The 21,463-nt window shown below is 47.3% G+C and overlaps 1 long non-coding RNA gene across 4 annotated transcripts in view; it reads left to right on the top strand.

Annotated features, from left to right (window-relative positions):
• The first annotated feature begins 2,114 nt into the window (after positions 1-2,114).
• The window catches only part of LOC120100771 (uncharacterized), a 59,920-nt gene continuing 40,571 nt past the window's right edge, over positions 2,115-21,463 (top strand). The window contains exons 1-4 of one of the 4 annotated variants that reach the window (XR_010064180.1): positions 2,115-2,434; positions 2,807-2,966; positions 6,066-6,245; positions 8,063-8,129. This is a non-coding gene — a long non-coding RNA (uncharacterized LOC120100771). The remainder of the gene's footprint in view (positions 2,435-2,806; positions 2,967-6,065; positions 6,246-8,062; positions 8,130-21,463) is intronic. The other 3 variants (XR_010064179.1, XR_005500788.2, XR_005500789.2) reach the window with 3 other exon arrangements.

The raw sequence follows: 21,463 nt of genomic DNA, 5'->3' as shown, positions 1-21,463 counted from the left end.
TGTGGAGATCCAACCGAGAGTTTTTAAAATGCTAGGTGAATACCCTTCCAAATGAACTACATCCCTATTTAAATTCATCTCTTAAGATGTTAAACAAACACTCTTGGTTAAGGTATTGATATGCCACCATCACTGAGTGTGGTAGGGGACCACAAAAAGGGTTAAAAGAGTAGGCCCAACCATGTAGTCACATTTAGCATTACTTTGTCAGCAGCCAAGATAGCATATCCTTTAGTCTCAGCATTTGGAAGGCTACGGCAGGAGGATCACTACAACTTTTAGTCCTGCCAGGGTGCCATGAGCTCTGGACCAGTTGGAGTAAGAGAATAACACCTCAGCTCAAAACAAGACACCATGTTGCTGGAGGCACATGTCCTAGACGCTGGACCAGGCAGACAAACAGGAGCCATGGCTCCCATGGAGAGTAGCAGGACTTGGAGGTCCTGGGGAGGAGGGAGCCAGCGGCTCAGTCTGTGGAGGCAGAAGGTTCAAAGTTTGGTTCAGTGTTATTTCATGCCATATTTTTAGGCTGGGGTTGGGAAGAGGGTGAGAGAAGTTTCATGTAGGTCAGGTTGGACTCAAAATTGCCATGTAGCCCAAGCTAGTCCTGAATTCTTGATCTTTCGGCTTCTGTTTCCTGAGGGCTGGAATTAAAAGTGTGTACCGTCACAACTTAGTTTTTCTTTCATTTCTATCCAGACCTCAAGAAATCCGTCTGTCCAATTTCCCCTTTCTAGCCAGACCTCAAGAAATGCGTCTGTGCAATCTCCCCAGGTTAGAGTGGAGGTGAGCAACGGCACACCTGGAGCCAGGGGCCTTCCCAGTCTCGTTAACTCATTGTCCTCTGGCAAGTGACCTAAACATTCTTGCTCCTCATTTTCCCAACTGCGTAATGAGAGGATTGCGAGAGGTGGAGGGCTGAGCCCAGAGCATGCATGAGGGAGGAGCTGGTCACACTGCTGCTGACCCCTTACCTAGACACGTGTCCACACGGAGGAGAATGTCCTGGCAGCCAACACCCCTAACTTGCAGGAACCTTCGTATGTTTAAAGCCGAGGCCTGGGACTGGGCATGTAGCACAATGGTTGAGCACTTGCCTTCTCTGTGTGAGGTCCTGAGTCTGAAATCAAGTCCCACATAAAGTAAAGAAAAAGTTATAAAGGGGTTGGGGATTTAGCTCAGTGGTAGAGCGCTTGCCTAGGAAGCACAAGGCCCTGGGTTCGGTCCCCAGCTCCGGAAAAAAGAACCAAAAAAAAAAAAAAAAAGTTATAGAGGCTTTAATGTTAATGCTTAAATTTTACATCATCATCATCATCACCACAGATGGGGTCTCTCTTCATAGCTCTAGCTGTCTTAGAATTCGCCCATAGGCTGAGCTAGACTCATTCGCTGAGATCTACCAGACTCTGCCTCCTGAGTAAGTGCTGGAATCAAGGGTTTACACCGCCATAGTTGCTTGATACAGTTTTAAACAGCAGGGGAAAAAAGTGTGTGTGTACGTGTGTGTAACCCCCTAAAACTGGTTAAATAAACAGCCTAGATGTCCATCATGAGTGAATGAACAACGGAAATGTGAGGTAATTATATATGAATATTATGTAGCAGTAAAGAAAATGAAATAACGAATTTTTTATTTTATTTACTTACTTATTTACTTATTTACTTATTTATTTATTTATTTATTTATTTATTTATTTATTTATTTATTTATTTTTTTGAGACAGGTTGTCTCTGTGTAGTCCTAGCTCTCTAGGAACTCAAACGCACAGAGATCCTCCTGCCTCTGCCTCCCGAGGGCTGGGATTAAAGGCGTGTGCCACCACCACACAGCATGTTTTAAGATTATGTTTTGAGGTGGGACCTTACTGTTGCCCTGGATGGTCTTGAATTCACGGGTGGAAGCCATCCTGTAGTCTCAGCCTCCCCAGGTTAGAGACAGGCATACCAGAGCTGGCTTCACGTCAGGAACAGTTGTTTATGTGCTTTGTTTTTGTGGATGAGAGAAAGAAATCTGCTGGGGGAGACTTGGATGGGAGGTGTAGACTAGGCGTTCTTCTTCACGGAGTTTCCATCTGGGGAGGGGTGACGTCATCGGAGGCGGAAGTGCAGACTTCACCTCTCACCTATTGATCACTGAACTCTCCTGGAGACCATCCTTCAGGGTCCCGCCCGACTTTACTTCTTGTTAGTCTTTGGGCAAATCCTTTTTCATTTCTTTGTTTCTTTGATTCCACACACACACACACACACACACACACACACACACACACACACACACACACACCACAGAGAGAGAGAGAGAGAGAGAGAGAGAGAGAGAGAGAGAGAGAGAGACTCATGTAGCCCAAGTTGGCCCTGAAGTCACGCTGTAGCTGAGGCTGATCCTGAATTCCTGATCTCCTGCCTCTACTTCCTGAAAGCTGAGACTTAACTGGTATGTGCGGCGGCCACACCTGGCTCTCTGCTCACCGCCTGGACCCCATAATTTCAGCTGTCCCTTATCAGCTCTCATCTCCTCAGCTAGCTCCAGCATTGCTCCTGAACTCCTGACCTGGATGTGCAGCTGCTCCCACACAGGCCATCTGGAGAGTTCCTAGGTAGCCAGGTGGAACACATCATTGCTCCCGCTTGTCCCTGAAACGCACACTCAACTCTCTCCCCATTTCCAGACCGGCAAATGAGACCCCCGTGTGCAGCCACCCAAGCCGAGTCTTAGAGGTTCCCACTGCCCCTCCAGCTCCCTGCCCTCACCCCCCACCCCCATCTTCTTTTCTCTACCCCTGAAAGTTTCTGTTTTATTTCCCAGAGCTGGGAACCAAGCGGGGCCTTCAAGCCTGCCACACAAACACCGTTCAATGGAGCTCCGCAGCAGCTCTTCCGGGGTTTGAGTCTGACGCTTCACTGTAACGTGCCTGTCCGACCTTGAGCTGTTATAATAGGTTCTTAACTGGCTTCTCTATCTCCAGGTAACTTCCCGGGCCACAAATCATGTCGAAAATCTGGTCCCACAGGTCTTTCACTCAGGCCTTTCCAAAGCCTCACGCTTTTCAAAATGAAGGCCCGGCCCCTAGCCTTGGCATTTGAAGCCTTCACAGTTTGTCTCCAACCTGTGTTTCTGTCTCAGGTCTCACCAGTTCACGCTCCATATCTGATAATACAGATCTTTGCACGGAGACCACCTTTGTATGAGACTCCTCGGTTTCCGGGCCAGACCAGACTCATTCCCACCGTGTTCCCTCATCCACATACTCATTGCTAATTACCTTTGCGGTACTGGGGAGGGAGCTGGATGCTTTCAGCATGCAAGACAGGTGCCATCTTTGAGTTGACTACATCCCTAGACCCGAAAGGTTTGTGGTTTGTTCGTTTTTAGTCTAGAACGTAGGCAGAGTTTCCAGTATAGTTTACTGGATAGCAGACAAGCGCAAACTCTCTGGGGAATGAAAGTGGATGATGGCAAAGAGACTGTTTTTTTTTTTTTTTTGAGCCCTGTCTATCATCAGAATTTTTATGTAGCTGACGCTAGCCTTGAACTAGTGATCCTTCTGACTCCGTCTCTTGGGTTCTGTCTGGGATGACAGGTATACGCCTATGCCTGGCTAGTGATTATGTATCTGTGTGTTCACATACACTTGAGTGTGCATACGTGTTTTGAAGTTTTGAGAGAGGGTATTATTATTATATAGTTCCAGAGGTGTGAACTTCCTGAGCAGTCTAGGATGACCTTAACCATCCTCCTTCCTCCACCCCTCCACCCCTCCACCCCTCCACCCCTCCACCCCTCCACCCCTCTACCCCTTCACCCCTCCACCCCTCCACCCCTCCACCCCTTCACCCCTCCACCCCTCCACCCCTCCACCCCTCCCCTGGGCTGAGATTATAGGCATGCATATATATATATATATATATATATATGTGTGTGTGTGTGTGTGTGTGTGTGTGTATGTGTGTATATATATGTATATATATATATATATATATATATATGTATATATGCCAATTTTATGTGCCTGTGCTTTTTGCTATATAACTCCAATTGGCCTGGAGCTTTGGATTCTCCTGCCCTGGCCTCCTGGTGTCAATCACCAGGTCTCAGTTTCCCCGTTCATTTGTTCTGTTATCAGCATGCAAAGCCCGGGCCTCCATTGCAGATTTTCATTTACAGTTTATTCGTGTTGCTCTTCCCTCCCATCCCTGCTCCCCACACCTCCTGCTAGTGCTCCCACCCCAGCTTCCCCTGTGTCTTCCCAAGTCACTTATATCCCATTACACTCTTTCCCCTCCTTTCCTCCTTAAGGCCTTTTCTTCCTCTCATGACCCTTTCTAGTTTCATGGCCTATGCCCACACCCCCTCCACACGCATGTACACAATACATAAGAATTAAAACCTAGGCTCTGTATGAAAACATGTGGCATTTGCCTGGATTACTTTGTTTACCATAGTAATTTCCAGTCCCATTCATTTTCTTGCAAATGCCACGATCATAATTTTCTTCATGCCAGTACAGTGTGTGTGTGTGCCTGCTGTATGTGTGGCTGTGTGTTTGGATGTGCTCATCTGCGCGTGTGCGTGTGGGAGCTTGAGATCGACTTCTGGTGTCTTCTTCTTCAATGCTCTACCTTATTGTTGGGGGGGTGTGTGTCAGGGTCTCATCGAACCGGAACTTGCCATTTCTGGCTGACAGCAAACACCTGTCTCTACCTCCCCGGAGATGGGTTACAGCTGGGCCCCAGGATGCCTTGCTTTTATGTGGGTTCTGGGGAGTCAAACTTAGGCTTTCATAGTGGTTCTCTACCCATGTAGACCTTTCCCCAGCCCCTGTGCAGTACTTCCTGAGGAACAGTTAGAATGATCTGGGGACCTGACCTCATGACCACATCCTGGGTTGTTCCTGAATCCCCTGGGGCCTCTCGACCCTGCTTTCTCTTGGCATTTATCATTTTTGGTTTTGTTTCTAGTGACTCAGAGTGATTTGCCAGCATAAGATGATGTCACAGCTGCGTTTCTGTTTGTTAAAGTTCAGAAAGTAGAGCACAGACCCAGAAGGCTCCCCCTTCCAGCTCCGAGCTGGAAAGTGCCTCACACCAGCGCAGGGCCCTTAAGCAGTTACCCCAGGGAAAGGGCAGCTAAACTTCCCTGTGGTGAATCTGAATTTCATTTCATTAACATGGCTTTCTTCTAGTATTAGCTAAGTCTTTAGAAAACAATCAAGGGAAGAGAATTTGTCTCTCTTCGGATGTGGTCTCTATTAGAAATATAAAGACACATTGAATATCAGAGGAACTTGTATTTTGTTTGTGGGCCTCACTTATTTGCATCCTAAATGCACAGTGGGCCGGTTGGCCTACCTAATTCTGAGAATGAGAGAGAGCATCTGTCTGGACTACACCTCAAATTAGCTCCCGAGTTTCGGGCATGGAGCCCCCCAGGAGCACCTTGTTCATTTGAGACAGTACTTCACAGTATAGCCCTGGATGGCCTGGGATTCTCTACAAAGTCTGCTCAGGCTGGTTTCCAATCGCTGCAATCCTCCATCCTCGCCTCCTTGAGCGCTAGGTTTGCAAACACAAGTCCTCATGCCTGGTAGTTGTTGTTAGCAATACTGGCCATGTAGAACATTCTCCATAGCTTAAAAGGTGCCATTTCTACCTCACCGGTGGCAGACTCTTTCTGCGCAAGTTCCTGTTTTGTGTTTATGAGAGTCGGGGTAGGCGGCACGGCCTGGTGGGCGCCAGGCAATGCTCTACCAACCGAGCTTCAGCTTTGGCCTCTCTTTATCACCCCTCCTTCATTTCCTTTTCTTTTTTTCTATTTTTTGGAGCTGGGGATTGAACCCAGGGCCTTGCGTTTGCTAGGCAAGCGCTCTACCACTGAGCTAAATCCCCAACCCCTTCATTTCCTTTTCATCTTCCTCCCCCTTCTTCTAAAATTCAAGTGCCCCTTGAACTTGCCATGTAGATGAGGATGACCTTAAACTCTTCGTCCTCCTGTCTCCACACCCCAAGTGTCAGAATTATAGGTCTGTGTGCCTTCATCCGGCTTCACCCTTTTGTTTTTGAGACAGGTTCTCACAGCTGGCCTGGAGCTGGTGGCTTTTCTGCTATTCCAGGTGTGAGCTGCCATGCCTGGGCCACCTCTATGTTTGTACTGCATTTCTTCTGGATTCCTTTTCTTCTCGGAGCAGATTCCAGTTGACGTTCAGAAGTCCTGAGAGGTATTGGAAGCCCCTAAGGAAGAATGGAACGTGAGTCTGTGGAAACATGGGTGCAGCCAGCTACTCAGAGGCCAGGCCCACAGCCAGCCTCACTGTGAACAGGAAGGAGCTGGTGGGGTTCCTAAGCTGATCCTACACACTCCTAAATCCAATCGCCTTGCTATCCTAGTCAAATACTTACTTACAAAAACAAGTATAGACACTGATACACAATATGAAGAAATCTACAAAAACAACCCAGAACACAACCCCAACAGGGGGGTGTGTGTGTGTGTGTGTGTCTGTGTGTGTGTGTGTGTCTGTGTGTGTGTGTCTGTGTGTGTGTCTGTGTGTGTCTCTGTGTGTGTGTCTGTGTGTGTCTGTGTGTGTGTGTCTGTGTGTGTGTCCGTGTGTGTGTGTCTGTGTGTGTGTGTCTGTGTGTGTGTCTGTGTGTATGTGTGTGTGTGTCTGTGTGTGTGTCTGTGTGTGTCTGTGTGTGTGTCTGTGTGTGTGTGTCTGTGTGTGTGTGTCTGTGTGTCTGTGTGTGTGTCTCTGTGTGTGTGTGTCTGTGTGTGTGTGTCTGTGTGTCTGTGTGTGTGTCTGTGTGTGTCTGTCTGTGTCTGTGTGTGTCTGTGTGTGTGTTTGGGCCTTGCCCATTCACATCACTAACAAGTGCTTTTGGGGAAGGCTCTCTTGATTGACTATTGTTCAAGGAACTTTAATCATTTATTTCTTGGAAAAGATATTTAATGCTAATACAACTTAGGAACCCCATGTTACAAGTGGAAAGAGGGCACAGAAAGGTTGATTCATTTCTTAAAGGTTACTCAGCCAATATGGTGATCTGTTTTACTAAAACTCACCATATTTTCAGGATTCTTGGTTGTGCATTGTATCCAAAGAGGAGGGAGATAAATTGCCTACTGTCTTGGGTTTCAGTCGCTGTATGATAAGATGGGAACACATGCTTAGGGCCTACGGAAGGAGGGCTCAGCACCTCAAGGAAGGGAGACAAGCTTACAGGCCATTGCTGCTGCCGAGGGCCCCGGAAACAGGTTTAGTGGCAGAAATGAAGGTGACCTGTGCAGGAAATGGTGTATGTTCCACCATGACTGAGTAGGAAGGGACCACCACAGAGCCCTTCACTGGAGCCCTGGGGAAAGATCAGGATACAGAACTCAGAAGGCCTTGGGTGTTTGGCACCATGGGGTAGTGAAGAAGACTTCTTGAGGGGGTAAAGCCAAATAGGTCATGGCCTCAGTGATGATCTGGTCTCTGCAGACAGCGGTGAGTCCAAATGACTAGCCAAGAAGACACTTGCCACAAGCAAAGCGGGCCCAGAGAACATCAATGACCAGCAAAAGGGAGGGACCTTGGCGGGAAGGAGGGAGGAAGCAGGCCTCAGATTTGGGGACAATCTAAAGCAGAAGAGAATGTTTCCTGTAGGTAAGGAAGCACTTGGTCTGGGGTCTGATGGGGTCAGAATGTGTGGCATTTTGTGTGACAGGAGGTGAGAAGGCTTGGGGAAATGGACTTCCAGGGAGAGGCTGTGAGGCCCTGGCCTCAGGGTCAGCTTAGTGAGGTGTTGCCTGAGCTCGGGCTCCCTGGGAGGCGTTCTGCCCCAGTGGTCTCCTGAGGAGGTTAACTGCTCTGACACCACTGACAGAAGTGTGAAAAAAGGGTTTGGACTCATCTCCACTTGAGTAAGGAACAATGGCTACTAGCTGACGGACCAGTTCCAAAGTTACTGACGGGACTCAGTTTTCAAGAGGTTTTCCTAGGACTGGAGGTTGTAATTAGGATCAACTGTAGTCACAACAGGTTTCCCCCTGAATGCTGATTTTTTTTTCCTTCTGGTTATATTTCAGACGATTAACAGCGGCCAATGACTCAGCCTTTCGAGTAATTCCCACCAATGACAAGTGCCTCTTAGAGGTATGTGTCTCCCGCACAGGGGCTGTGAAGGGGAAGGGAATTTATGGCAATCGAGAGTTCCTCCAGGTGTCAAAACTATCAGACTTTAAATGAATTCCCCCCTTATCTATGTGTGGCTTGGAAAAAAATGGTGAAAATAATTAAGTACCTTTAAAGCGTTCAGTAGGTCCTTCCCGCCCTTTCTTTTCTCCACTATATGAAGGTATCAGGGAAATCCCAGTGAGAGAATGGGTGATATACAAGCAGCCATTCCTAACGCTTGGCTTCCGGGACCTCTCTCTTCTCTAAGGTGTGAAAGTATTTTAGTGAAAGTTTCATCTCGGCTTTGTGAATAATTAATCCTCTGTTTCTTAGGGAAGCTGGCAACTGTAGGAGTACAAAAACAGACCATAAAACACTCCCTAATTGAGCAAGGGCTCGTTCTTGCAGCAGGCTTGGGGCCACCGGAATGTGCTGAAGTCGCATTCCAGCACCTTCTCAGGCCGGGGCGCCAGAGGGGATTAACCTGACTCTATCTCTGCTTCTGCATTCTGAGAACAGGAGGGGGACAGGAAGAGGCCTGGAGCCATTTCCGGGAAGCCAAGGTGGGGGAGCTGAGGGGGGAGCTGAGGAAGGGGGAAGTGAGGAAAGCACCCAAGGAGAAAGAAAGGCACAGGACTCATAGCGCTGCGGGGCGGAGGAGTGGGCGTGGGCGGCTCCTGGAGAGCGAGGAGCTTCCTTGAGACAGAATTTCGGTCAACCTCCGGCCCAAGACAAGGTTGTTGGAAATAGAAACGTGACTGCGGTTCGCATTTTGTCTTTTTGAGACAGGGGCTTAGCTTCGTAGCTCAAGCTGGCCTCCAAGTAGCAGTTGTCCTATCTCAGCCTCCCAAATGCTGCTGAGTCACCCGGTTTGCCTTCGCCGTTCTTCGCGTAGGTGGGCCTGTGGGCGACACAGTGAAAGCAGCTGGACAGTCTTACTGAGCTGTATTCAATAACCTCAAAAACAAAAGCAGAGTCCATTAAAAAATGTGTGTGCGTGCATGTGCACGTGCCGATAAACAAAAGCAACAAACCCACACAGCTTTAAAGACTCTATGATTAATTTTTCTCTTGAGACAAAAATTTCTTAATGTATTACAGGCTGACCTAAAACTCATTGTGTTGCCCAGGCTAGCCTCCGAACTTAAAATCTTCCTGCCTCAGTCCCCTGGGTGCTGTGCTTACAAGTACACACAGTGACATCGGCTGTGAACACTTACTATTTTATTATTTTTTTAATTGACTCTGGTTGTGGAGTTGGTTTTGAAAATGAACTCAGTGCCACACCATTCCCCAAAGCCCCAAACCTGCTTTTCATTTTCTCTTCTCTTTTCTACTCACCCCCTTCCTCCCATCCTCCCTCTCCTGCCTTCTCCTGCCTCTCTGCACTCCTCTCTTGTGAGACAGGATCTCCTGTAGCTCAGGCTGACCTTGACCTCAAAGAGATCAAGCTAGGGATGATCTTGCAGTCCCTATCCGCCTGCCTGTGCTCCCCAAATGTCTGTGTACTACACCTCCTTGGCTTGCTGGTTCTCCTCCTTCTCCTTTCCCTCCTCCTCAATCCTCTCTCAACTCTCTTCTTTATGCAGATAGACTCTTGCTGTCTTTGTATGTAGCCACCTGAATGGTAAAATTATGTCTGTGTGCCTTGGGCCTTCAATGCCCTTTCTTAGGGACTTTAGTGACATACAACAGCTTACCTTTGTACTCACAGGTCTTCGTTGATTTGTACTGGCTGGGAAAGGGTTAAACACAGGGCTGCGGGCGCTGGCTGTGGGTGCTGGTTGTAGAATTAGTTCTGCACCCCAGCGTGGATATTTATTTGTATATTATGTATACAGTATTCTGCCTTCATGTATGCTTGCAGGACAGATCTCATTACAGATGGTGGTGAGCCACCGTGTGTGGTGCTGGGATTTGAACTCAGAATCTCTGGGAGAGCAACCAGTGCTCTTAACCACTGAGCCATCTCTCCAGCCCCAGGCCTTTTTCTTGTTACTTGCACTTAAGCCCCATTCCTCCCTCAAGTCTTAGGCAGCACCGTGTGCCCTTCTGTCTGTGGACTTTGTCATTCTGTATGCTTCACACAGAAGGCATCCACAGTATGGAATCCTTCCTCATAGCTGGCCTCTTGCCAGGTGTACAGCTCTGTTTTCGTTTTGTTGCTTGTTTGAGTCAGGGTCTCGCTGTGTAGCCCAGGCTGACCACCTTCCTTAGCCTCTTCACTGCTTAGATTACAGGTGCGTGTCACCAACTGCCTTTCCAGTGCTCTGGTTTAGGTCTAACTCCAGTCCCAAGCATCAATTCTTTCTCCTTTTCTCATCTCCAAAGGCTCACCCTGTTGCCCAAGCTAGCCAGGAAGATACTATGGAGCCTACTGGCTGACTTCAGCCTTCCCAGCGCAGGTTATGCTGTGAGCTACCAGGCCAGCTTGTTGCAGCTTGGAACTACACTACATTCCGCTTATGGCGGATGGCCAGCACTCAGACGGTCCCTTCAGTGGTGTCCCTTCAGTCCTTCTGAACAGTGCTCCTGTGAATACCGTGGGTCAGTGTGTTGTTCCCTTTCTTCTCAGTTGACACAGAGAACGTATGTCTAACATGTAACATGTTGAGACATATTTTCACAAACCGATCATCCCATTTTACTAAGAACATTTGAAGGCACGCAGATGTGTGCTCCTTTTGTCACATCCTCGGTGCTCTATGTTGTGCTCTGATGGTTAAACTTACAGCCAGGGCACTGAGTGTGGAGTGGTAACGTGTGCACACAGATGTGTGCATGTGCGTGGGTGGGTGACTTGTTTATTTTACTTTTATGCGTACAAGTGTTTTGCCCGCATGTGTGCCTGTGCACCACATGTGTGACCTGTACCTCAGGAGAATAGTGCTGGGCATCGGGTCACCTGAACTGGGATTACCGGTGGCTTTGAGCTTCCATACGGGTCATACGTTCCTTGGGATAAGTGGGGCTTGTGGTACTCCTGTTCAGTGTGCTAATGCCATGACTACCTCATGGATGTATTTGTACTTTCCGATTGGCATTGTCAGTCAGCTGCAGAGCACATAGACTCATGTGCTTTCTGCTGCTGTGTCTTCAGGAGCTAGCATGTAGAGTGAACTTTATTTGATGAACAAATGAATGAGATCCTGGACTATCAAATCAGTTGTGCAAACAAAATCACCCCTGTAGGTATCTGGGGAGTGGGACAGAGGCTTGGACAGGGCCAGCCCTGGTGAGCACAGAGATAGGAGGTGAGGGCTCATTTTGGGTGTTGGTTCCCTCTGTGGCTCTGCTGCCTGGGTGTGCGACTGTAAGGTATGAAGAGGAGTCTGTGGCATCTGATTACCATGGCAGAGGGGAAAACGTCTTGGGTTCATTCTGGTTTCTTGCCTCTTTCTGTTGGCTATTTAGTCTTGGTTCCCTGGGGATGTTTCTATCTCAATTATGGCCAGAAAAGTAAGGTAGAGAAGGGTTCAGGGCTTCTAAAGTAGACTGCTGGGGCTGTCTCTGTAGCCTGCTGGCCAAGCTCAAAGCCCATATTTAGAAGCACCAGCCAATGGGCGGGGCTTTCCTAGACAGCTGTACCAGGCATCTAAGCAGGTGAAGTTCCAGCCAAGATTATATTGGGTGTGTAATAAAATTAAGGGCAATAAAACCAGATAAACCACTTCATTACAGTAGTTTACTGGTAGAGCCACTCTAACAAGACCTGGAGGTGACAGGAAGAATTCAGATTCTTCACCAAGCTCTTCCATATACCCATGTCACTTGAGGTTGGGGGTCATTTGAGAAGTGCTCCTGGGGATGATTTTGTCTTTGTGCAAATCTCATTGGGTCCTTACCCAATGGCGTGGCCACTACACTCCCTGCCTGGCCACGAGGAACAGCCATGGCTGCTTATGTGCAGCACCATTAGGCTGCATTTGATGAACATGAGGTAACGGCTCAGAAGAAAGTCTTTGAAATGGTCTTACCATGTAGCCCAGGCTGGCCTAGAATTGGAGAACCCCTCCCCCCTCGTGCCTCATGCCTTCTCAGAGATGGGGTGCTACATACCTGCCAGCCTCAAGAATATGCACACGCCACGTCTTTGCTTGTTACTAAAGATCACTGTTGAACTGCTCAACATGTCTGAGCATGGTCTATCCCACAACTGAGTGAGTGGAGAGACCATACCAGCCCGTCTAAGTCCAGACAGTTAAATGCTGACCACATCTGAAAATCACACTGGGTTTGTATTTTGAAAGAACTCCTTTTCCTTTTTTAAACGGTTACGTGTGTGTGTGTGTGTGTGTGTGTGTGTGTGTGTGTGTGTGTGTGTGTGTGTTGGTATTTTCCCTGCATGGATGTCTGCATATGACGTGTATGTCTGGTGCCCGAGAGGCTAGAGGAGTATGGGAGTGATCTGGGACTGGAGTTACAGACAGTTGTGAGCTGCCATGTAGGTGCTGGAAACTGAACCAGGGTCCTCTGGAAGAGACAGTGCTCTTAACTATTGAGAAGCCTCTCCAGCCCAAGGAACCATTTTCCTAACATGATGATGTGTTGCTTAGACAGAGTTAAGAAGGGAAGATGGGATGGGGGGGTAGCTCAGTGGAGGAATACCCACCTGACTACATGAACCTCAGCTCAATCTGTTTTCTGCTACAGAGAAAACATGGAATCAGTTTCTCAAATTACTTGTTACCCCCACACACATCCCCACACACGTACATGAATCTACCTATAACTTCACTTGTGCATAGGTAAAGCAAATAACTGAATTAAGAGTGCTTGCAAGGGGGTTGGTTCATTCAGTCACTCCTTAATTCATTCATTGTACAGGCTCACACACTGCAGCACAAGCTGGTCTAGAACTTTCCATGCACCTGCCTCAGCCTCCTAAGTGGTGAAATTATAGATGTGTATGACCAGATAGGGCTTCAAAGCTTCCTTCCCTCCTTCCCTACTCCCTCTTCCCCTTCCTCTTCCTCTTCCTCCTCCCTCCTTACCCCCGCCCTTCCTCCCTCTTTCCCTCCCCCCTCCCTTCCTTTCCTTCTTTCTGCCAGGGTCTTATGTGGCTTAGACAGGCCTCAAACTCTCTGGGCTGACCTTGAACCTCTGCTGCTCTTGCTCCAGCTTCCATGTGCTGGGATCACAGACATATACTGTTACATTGTTATTACACATGGTAATATACACATGTTTGCTTAGGAGTCCATTTTAACATTGGGAAAACAGGAGTTGGGGAGATGGCTCAGTGAGGTGCTGGTTGCACAAGCCTGAGGACCCGAGTTCACATCCCGGCATCTATATGAAAGTCATGGTGGTAGTCATCTGCCACCCCAATGCTGGGGACAAGAGACAAGCAGATCCCTGGGACTTGCCTACTAGCCAGTCTAGCTAAAATGGTCAGCTTTAGGTTCAGTAAGAGACCCTGTCTCAAAAAAAAAAAAGATATGAAGGTAGAGGAAGACACTCAATTTTGACTTCTGATGTATGTGTGCATGTGCGCTCAGGTACAGGTACCCATGCACATGCACAGACATAGGTGCAAGCACCCCCATGTGTATAACACACACACACACACACACACACACACACACACACACACACCACACATACCAAAGCAAACAAAGCATACTTTGGAAGGTCTGTATAAATCCTACCCCAACTTATACTATGGTCCCTGTCTGACCAGCTTCTCTGTCTGTCTCTGTCTGTCTCTGTCTGTCTGTCTCTCTCTGCCTCTCTCTCTCTCTCTCTCTCTCTCTCTCTCTCTCTCTCTCTCTGTGTGTTTACAAAGAGCAGAACTTTCTTAGATGTGGGTCTTAAATCACATGTGTTGTATCATTTACCAACACAAGGAGACCAGTTTTGTATTGTGTTTTGTTTGTTTTATTTTGGTTTTGTTTGAGATGGGGTCTCAGGTACCTGTACCCGAGCGCACATGCATACATACCTCAGAAGTCAAAATTGAGTGTGTTCCTCTATGGCAGGATATGGCTATGGTTTAGAGTCCCGTCAGAGTTATATGTGACAGTGTCTGTATCCTTTCAGTCACTACAGTCACAAGCCCCAGCTTGGCTTAGAGAGCAAAGTGCAGAAGGAAATAACTAACCCAATGCCTCATGTCAGGACATCACCCTGGCAGTGTGAGTGAGCCACCAAGTGCCTGTGTGACTGCGTTCTTCTGCACTGCAGCCGGATAAGCAAGAATACACACAGATTAGTAAATAGTAATAAAAAGAGAGAGTGCTCCAGATGAGACGTGTGTGTGTGTGTGTGTGTGTGTGTGTGTGTGTGTGTGGTGTGCGTGTGTGTATGTGTGTGTGTGTAGTGTGTGTGTATGTGTATGTGTGTGTGTATGTGTATGTGTGTGTTTGTATGTGTGTGTATGTGTGTGTTATGTGTATGTGTGTATGTGTGTATGTGTATGTGTATGTGTATGTGTGTGTTTGTATGTGTGTGTATGTGTGTATGTGTATGTGTGTGTGTATGTGTGTGTGTATGTGTGTGTGTAGTGTGTATGTATAGTGTATGTGTGTGTATGTGTGTGCGTGTGTAGTGTGTATGTATAGTGTATGTGTGTGTGTGTTCTGTGTGGTGGGTGGTACATGTACTGTGTTTAGTATGTGTGTGTAATGTGGTAGTGTGCGTGCATGTGTACCTGTGCCTGTGCCTGTGTGTGTGCGTGTGTGCCTGTGTGTGTGCGTGTGTGTGTGTAACTCTGGGACTCATCATGCCCTATGCTACTCTGCTGTAAGCCCAGGCTCTCAGACACAGTAATACTTATTTGGGGCGGAGCTTGTAACTTAGTGGTGGAACATGTGCTCAGTGTGCCCGAGGTGCGAGGTTTAATCCCCAGGAGACTCAGAGAAAAGATTATTTTGTATGTGTAAGAGGAGCTAGAGGCCCCAACTTGAAACATTCCAAAGAAAAGTGAAAAAGAGATCCAATTCCTCGCATAATACTTCAGTCATTTAATTCCCCTCTCTGGAGGCAAGCAATGTAGCTAACTTTTAAATGTATCTGTTCAGAGACATTTTATACATTCCAAATATAACACACACCATGCCCACCTTCTGTCTTTCTTTCATTTCCTACCACCTTCTCTTTCTTATTTAAAAATAATTAGACGTATTTATTTTTATGCGTGTGAGTATTCTCTCTCTCTCTCCACACACACACACACACACACACACACACACACACACACACACGGGGAACAGTGTGTCTACTATGTAGTCTTGGTTGGCTTTGAAGTTACTGTGTAGACCAGGCTGGTCTTGAACTCACAGAGGTCTGTCTGCTTGCATCTCTGATCACTGATTCTTAAATCAGCAGAGAGCTTCCTTGACTTCCTTGGGGTTACAAGCATGAACTGTCATTCTTAGTTCTGAGCCTGCTTCAGTGCAAAAGACACACACAGAATAAAAGATGTAACCTGCAGATGATCTGAGTGTTCGAATTGCAAACGTAAGTTACCATGCCTGGCTATAACTGTTGATAATTTTGTTTCATGCAGTAATTTTTTGCCCGCCCAGAAAAGCCTTTAGGAAGCTCTTCTGTAGTTTCCCAGAACTCTGTGTGACACTGAAAGACCTTTCCAGCCATGCCCCCACGCCTCCTACTATTTTGTAACGTGGGTTCTCCACTTTATTGGTGGAGTGACCCTGTAACTTTTTAACAATGTTCCTCACTTTGTTGTGAGCAGCCCTTGGTCTCCATGCCCACGCAGTGCGGTCAGTACACAGAGGGAAGGCGGGGAGCCACCCCGAAGGTCCCCTTCAAAGCTCCCTGTTCTATGAATCTGTGACTGACAGGCCAAAGGGCCTTCCGCCTCGGCACTCAGATCCGCGATTTCCATTTCAAGGGTTTGGTCTTGTTTCCCCAGCTGTCCACAAGCTCTTTAAAGACAAGGCTAGCCTGCTGAAATTGTTCCAGAAAGATTTATTGCTTCTGAGCTAGCATCTACAGTGCAGCGCATTAATATCGGTTCCGATCTTATTACCTGAAATAGGCCAGCTCACCTAATTTCCTTCTTTTAGGAAAAAGCACTGAAATCAACACAGTGTGTTGCAACAACAGGATATATTACCTCAGCCATGGGTCCTTATGAATCATGGCCACCAATAAGTACAGAGATGGTGTGATGACCAAGCGAGGCTTCCATTGGAGGGCAGGAACACGTGAAAATATCTATATTTTCATAGATGGATACACAACAAGCTACTACTAGGTGGGTTCAGAGATGGCAGAAAAGTTAAATAAATACCACAGAAAGATAGACAGGGAGTCAAATAAATAACATTAATGGACTGTCTTCCCTATCTGGACGGCCTTACTGGCACTCTGTTCTAATAGGTGCTCTTACCTCCAACTTCACAGAGAAAGTAGTGAAATCCAATGGGGTAGCATCAGCTTCCTGTCCCTGAGTGCCCAGCATCTTCTCTCACAGCACCAGCAGCAAAGGTGCTTGATAGGCAGGGTCCCCTCCCCATCCCCACCCCTGTTTCTACCATGTTTTGTTTGTTTTGCTTTTTCTTTTTGCGCCAGCGTTAAACACTTTCACAACTCCCATCCTCCATTCCCAGGCATCGTGGCCTTAGCTCTGCTCCTTATCTCTGAGTGTGTCCTCTTTACAGCCTTTATTTACAGTGATGTCTCTGTTTCCTTTTTCTCTTAATGTCCGCCCCCCCCCCCCAGACGTTTAGTTCCCAGGGTTTATGTCCTATATACAAATAGTTAAGAAACAGATACAGTAATTTAAGAAACAGATACAATTTGCTTGCAATGCCATCAAGGAAGAAGTTCACATACTTCCATTTTTCCTCAGGGGACTTTTTCATGTGAGGTGTTTTGAAGAGGTGGTCAAGACATCCAGAAGGACTTGTGGGTATGTGCACATGCATGCACATATACGTGTGTGTGTGTGTGTGTGTGTGTGTGTGTGTGTGTGTGTGTGTACAGGTGGAGGTCAAAGCATTGGGTGCTATCCTGAGGTACCATTCACCTTGTTTTTCTCAGACAGGATCTCTCACTGGCCTGGAATCAGCTAGACTGGATACCAGTGAGCCCCCCCAGGGACTCCTCTGTGTCCCTCTGGGATGGCAAGTGTTCATTGTCTGTTTGTGTTTGTTTTCAGCGACAGGGTTTCTCTGTGTAGCCCTGGCTGTCTTCTCTTTCTCTCTCTTGGATATGTGGATCTAGACTTAAAACTTGAATGCTTAGTGTGTCTAACATAGGTGGCCACATGCCCCTCCGTGTCCCCTTCTGTTCTGGATGTGTACTGTTATGCCTCCCTGGTGACTCCTTCCTCTGTTTGTCACTATCACAGTTCCTATGGCCTTTCTGTCTCCTTCTTGCCACTATACAAACACTTCTTAGGCGATGCTGTTGGTGCTTTTGTGGGACAGTGGGGGGCTTTCCACAGCTTTAGGACTTGAAACCTGAGCCTGGTGCATGCTAAATAAATGTCTACCAGCCACCTGCACTCCATTGATTCTTAAGGCTGGCATTACTGTCTCCACACTGGTGCTGCTGCTGCTGCTGGTGTGTGTGTGTGTGTGTGTGTGTGTGTGTGTGTGTGTGTGTGTGTGTGTGTGTGTGTGTACACATTCATGTGTATGAATGCTGGCACATGTGTGTCATAGGTGCATGTAAAGGTCAGCAGACAACCTTGGGTATCAGACCTTACCTTCCACTTTCTTTAAGTCAGGATCTCTCTTTTATCATTGTGTACACCAGGGCAGCTGGCCTAAGAGCTTCCAGTTGTTCTCCTGTCCCTGCTTCTCATCTCCCAGCAGGGCTACACTCAGTTTTCCAAAGCATTCAGCACTACACCCTGGGGATCTGAACTTAGGCCATGGGTCTGCAGTGAACTCTTTACCAGCTGACCCATCTGTCTGCCTAGACCTGGAGATTCTTTGAGTTTCACATTAGCAGGCACAGCTCCATACTTTCTAGAACAGAACTCAGCTTTCCTGCCCTCAACTTTCATCTTGTGTGTCCTCTCTCACAGTAACTGATACCACCATCCACCCCGTTGCTCAAATCAGAAATTAAGAAGCCATCTTTTCTTTATCTTGTTGCAATACATACATACATACATACATACATACATACATACATACATACATAATGGATTTGCAGCTACATTCTCTCACTCCATGTAGATCCGTGGGAGCCACATGCTCCGGCTACTGTCCCCTTGGCTGGTTTTTACCACACTTGACACACACATCACGTTCTGAGGGCCGCTCTAGCGTGGCACGGTGCCATGCTAGCCCCAGGCATTCTACAGCCTAGCTCGGCTTCCAGAACTGAAATAGGCTGTCTCTCTGCTCTCCAGGGACTTTGCTCACACAACTGTAGCCCAGTAAAATCAAAGCTCTAGAAACTTGTGGTTTAACAATTAGATTTATATGTTAAATTCTCAATCTACAATACATTCACAGAATAAATTCACTGCCACTTACTAAAGATAGAAACCGCCCACCTAGACAAGATAAAATTGACCTAGACCACCTGGATGGGAATCCTCCTCCTCCTCTGTCTCCATCTTGATTCCCTCGCTCCTCCTCCTCTTCTCTCCTTCCTAGACTTTTCCCCGCCTACCTTTCCTTCTCATCCAATGATAGGCTATGCCTTATCCTGGACCCACCTTGCTGCATAATGACAATATCATCTACAATCTTCAAATGCTCCACAACTTCCTCTCCCCATTAATTGGCCACTGAGTTACCCCTGTCCCTTCCTGTCACCATGCCACAACCCATTCAGCATCTTCTCTCAGCCACACAGCAGGAGAACCTCTGACCTTTCCACAAAAGCATGGCTGACTGCTGATGTCCTCAGTGGTTCCCCTATGGCCATAGGATAAAGGGACAAAGTCTCAAGACCCCCAGGGCTCTGTAGGGTGCTATTACTTTATGTTGCTGTGATAGAGCGTCATGACCAAAAGCAACTTACAAAGAATTTATTTTGCCTTATGATTCCGTGTGGAGGGATCCTTATGATAGTGGGGGGAGGGATGGAGGCAGTTGGTCAGAGCAGGAAGATGACAGAGATCCATCTTAACCACATACAGAGAACAGAGAGTAGATAAGACCATGTGCTCTCAAAGCTGAGCTCCCTGGTCACATGACTTCCTCCAGCAAGGTTCACCTCCTACAAGTTCTATGACCTCCCACACAGTGCCACCAAATGGGGACCAATTCAGATATGTGAGGCTCTTATCACAAGGACTTATTTCTTATCACAAGGACTGTCTTTGGTATGGCTTGACTATGACATGTCACCCAGTGATTGGCTGGATGCTTGGTTCCCAGTGGTGGAAAAACCTTTGGGACGTGAGACTAGCTGAAAGACCTTGCTCACCAGGGCTGGCCATGCCTTTGAATGTTACCCTGGCACCCAGTCTGCTTGCTTATCCCCCTCTGCTTCCCACTGCCATGAGGTGGCAATCTCTGTCACATGCTCCCACTGTCATGATATTCCTCCCAACCACAGGGATTGTGCCACCATGGTCTGAACTCCTGAACTGTGAGCTGAGAGAACTTCTCCTCAAGTTTCCTCAGGAGCCCGCCACAGGAATGGGAAGTGGAACAGTTGTTCGCCTGCTGCTTGAGGTTTATGACATGACATTTATCTTTTTCTCTCTGTCCTTTGCAATAGAAAGCCTCCCTTCCCCTCCACCCCATGACTCTGCCTGGAATATCTTAGTTTAACATTCAGGCCATGTAGGAACATCCTCCAGAGTCCTTCATCCAGTTTAAAGAAAAAGTTAGTTTACCCTTCCAGTCTTAAATATCACTTCTTCAAGAGCAAGGCCCTGGGTTCTGTCCCCAGCTCCAATATATATGAAAAAGAAATATCACTTCTTCAAAAAGGCTATGGCTCTCCTTATAACTCTTTGCATTCTCTCTGAGCATTGTGTAATCAACTATGTCTGTAGATGTTTTCAACAGCTGTTAAGTCATTATCTGTACTGATTTATTTTTGTAGCCCAGGCTGGCCTCGGGTTTACAGCAATCCCCCTATCAGCCTCTCAGATGCCGGGGTCATGGGCAGGCCCCACCATGCCTGGCTCCCTGCTAATCCTGTGTAGCTGATGGGGAAGTCATCCATTTCTCGGAGACGTGGTTCGTTTCTCTTTCTTTTCTGCTTTTTTCCCTTCAGTGCTGGGGCCTTGCACACAACAGGCAAACTACTGCACCGCAACCCAGGGGTCCTTTACTTTGTATTGTAAATCCATTTAAGATTTATTTATAATAGATTTTCATAACGTTCTCACTCATTACGTATGTAAATTTTTGAATAATAAAACACATATATAAGATATGTAAGATACCGTAATGTAACACACACATATAAGACTTAGATATTTTAGATATTGTTTCATTTTGAGAGAGAAGAGGAGAGAGAGGTTTCTGCATTAGACACATCATATTCTGATTTTTTTTTTGAGATGGGTTTTGCTCTGTAGCTTGGGCTGACCTGGTATTTACTAGGTAGCCCAAGATAGCCTTGAATTTAGAGCCATCTTCCTGCCTCAGATTTCCAAGTGCTGGGATTACAGTCATAAGCAACTGTGCCAGACGGTAGCTCTTGTGCCTGTCACTCATTAGTCATTTGTTTTCCAGAGGTGGTGCTCAGTGCAGCATTGTGTGCTGTGGGTTGAATTTTAACTGCTCCGAAGGCACATGTATTACAGGCCCATTCCCTGCGTGGTCTATCCGAGGTGGTGGAGCCTTTTAGAGGTGGGGCCTGGCGGGTGGTCCTTAGGATATGGGCCCTACCTTGGAAGGGGTCGTGGGCATTTGGTCTCTTCCAATCCTGCTTCTTGGCCATGAGCACTTTTGCAGTTTTGTGCTACCAGGGGCTCCTGCCTTGCCACAGGCTCGAAGCCCCAGGACCAACCTGCATGGACTCAAACCTTCAAAGGCAATAAGTCATAATACACCTTTAGTCTTTAGGACTTGATTATTTCAGGAACTTGACATAATGTTGGCAAAAATAACAGTGTGTGGGCTGGGGACGCGAACATGTGTTAAGCATGCATGGGGCCTGGGTTCAAATCCAGCCTCAAGAATAAATGGCAAGCTCTATAAAGTGGTGGCTGTTTTTACCGCAGCGCTGGAGAGTAATCACATCTCACGCCTTCAGTTGGGCCATACTTTACTGTTACACTGGGTTCCGATGACGACCAGGATTCTTGGCTGGCGGCTGAGACAGGTCTCCTGAGGTGCTGCCAAAAGACCTTGTCTGTGAGCGTGTGCTGCCTCGTGCATCACAAACTCTTCCCCAACGCACGCATCTGGCTCTAC

The sequence above is a fragment of the Rattus norvegicus genome, chromosome 2 (genome assembly GCF_036323735.1).
Source record: "Rattus norvegicus strain BN/NHsdMcwi chromosome 2, GRCr8, whole genome shotgun sequence".
Taxonomy (NCBI): Eukaryota; Metazoa; Chordata; class Mammalia; order Rodentia; family Muridae; genus Rattus; species Rattus norvegicus.
The sequence above is the reverse complement of the archived record's forward strand: the minus strand, read 5'-3'. Positions and strand labels throughout refer to the sequence as shown.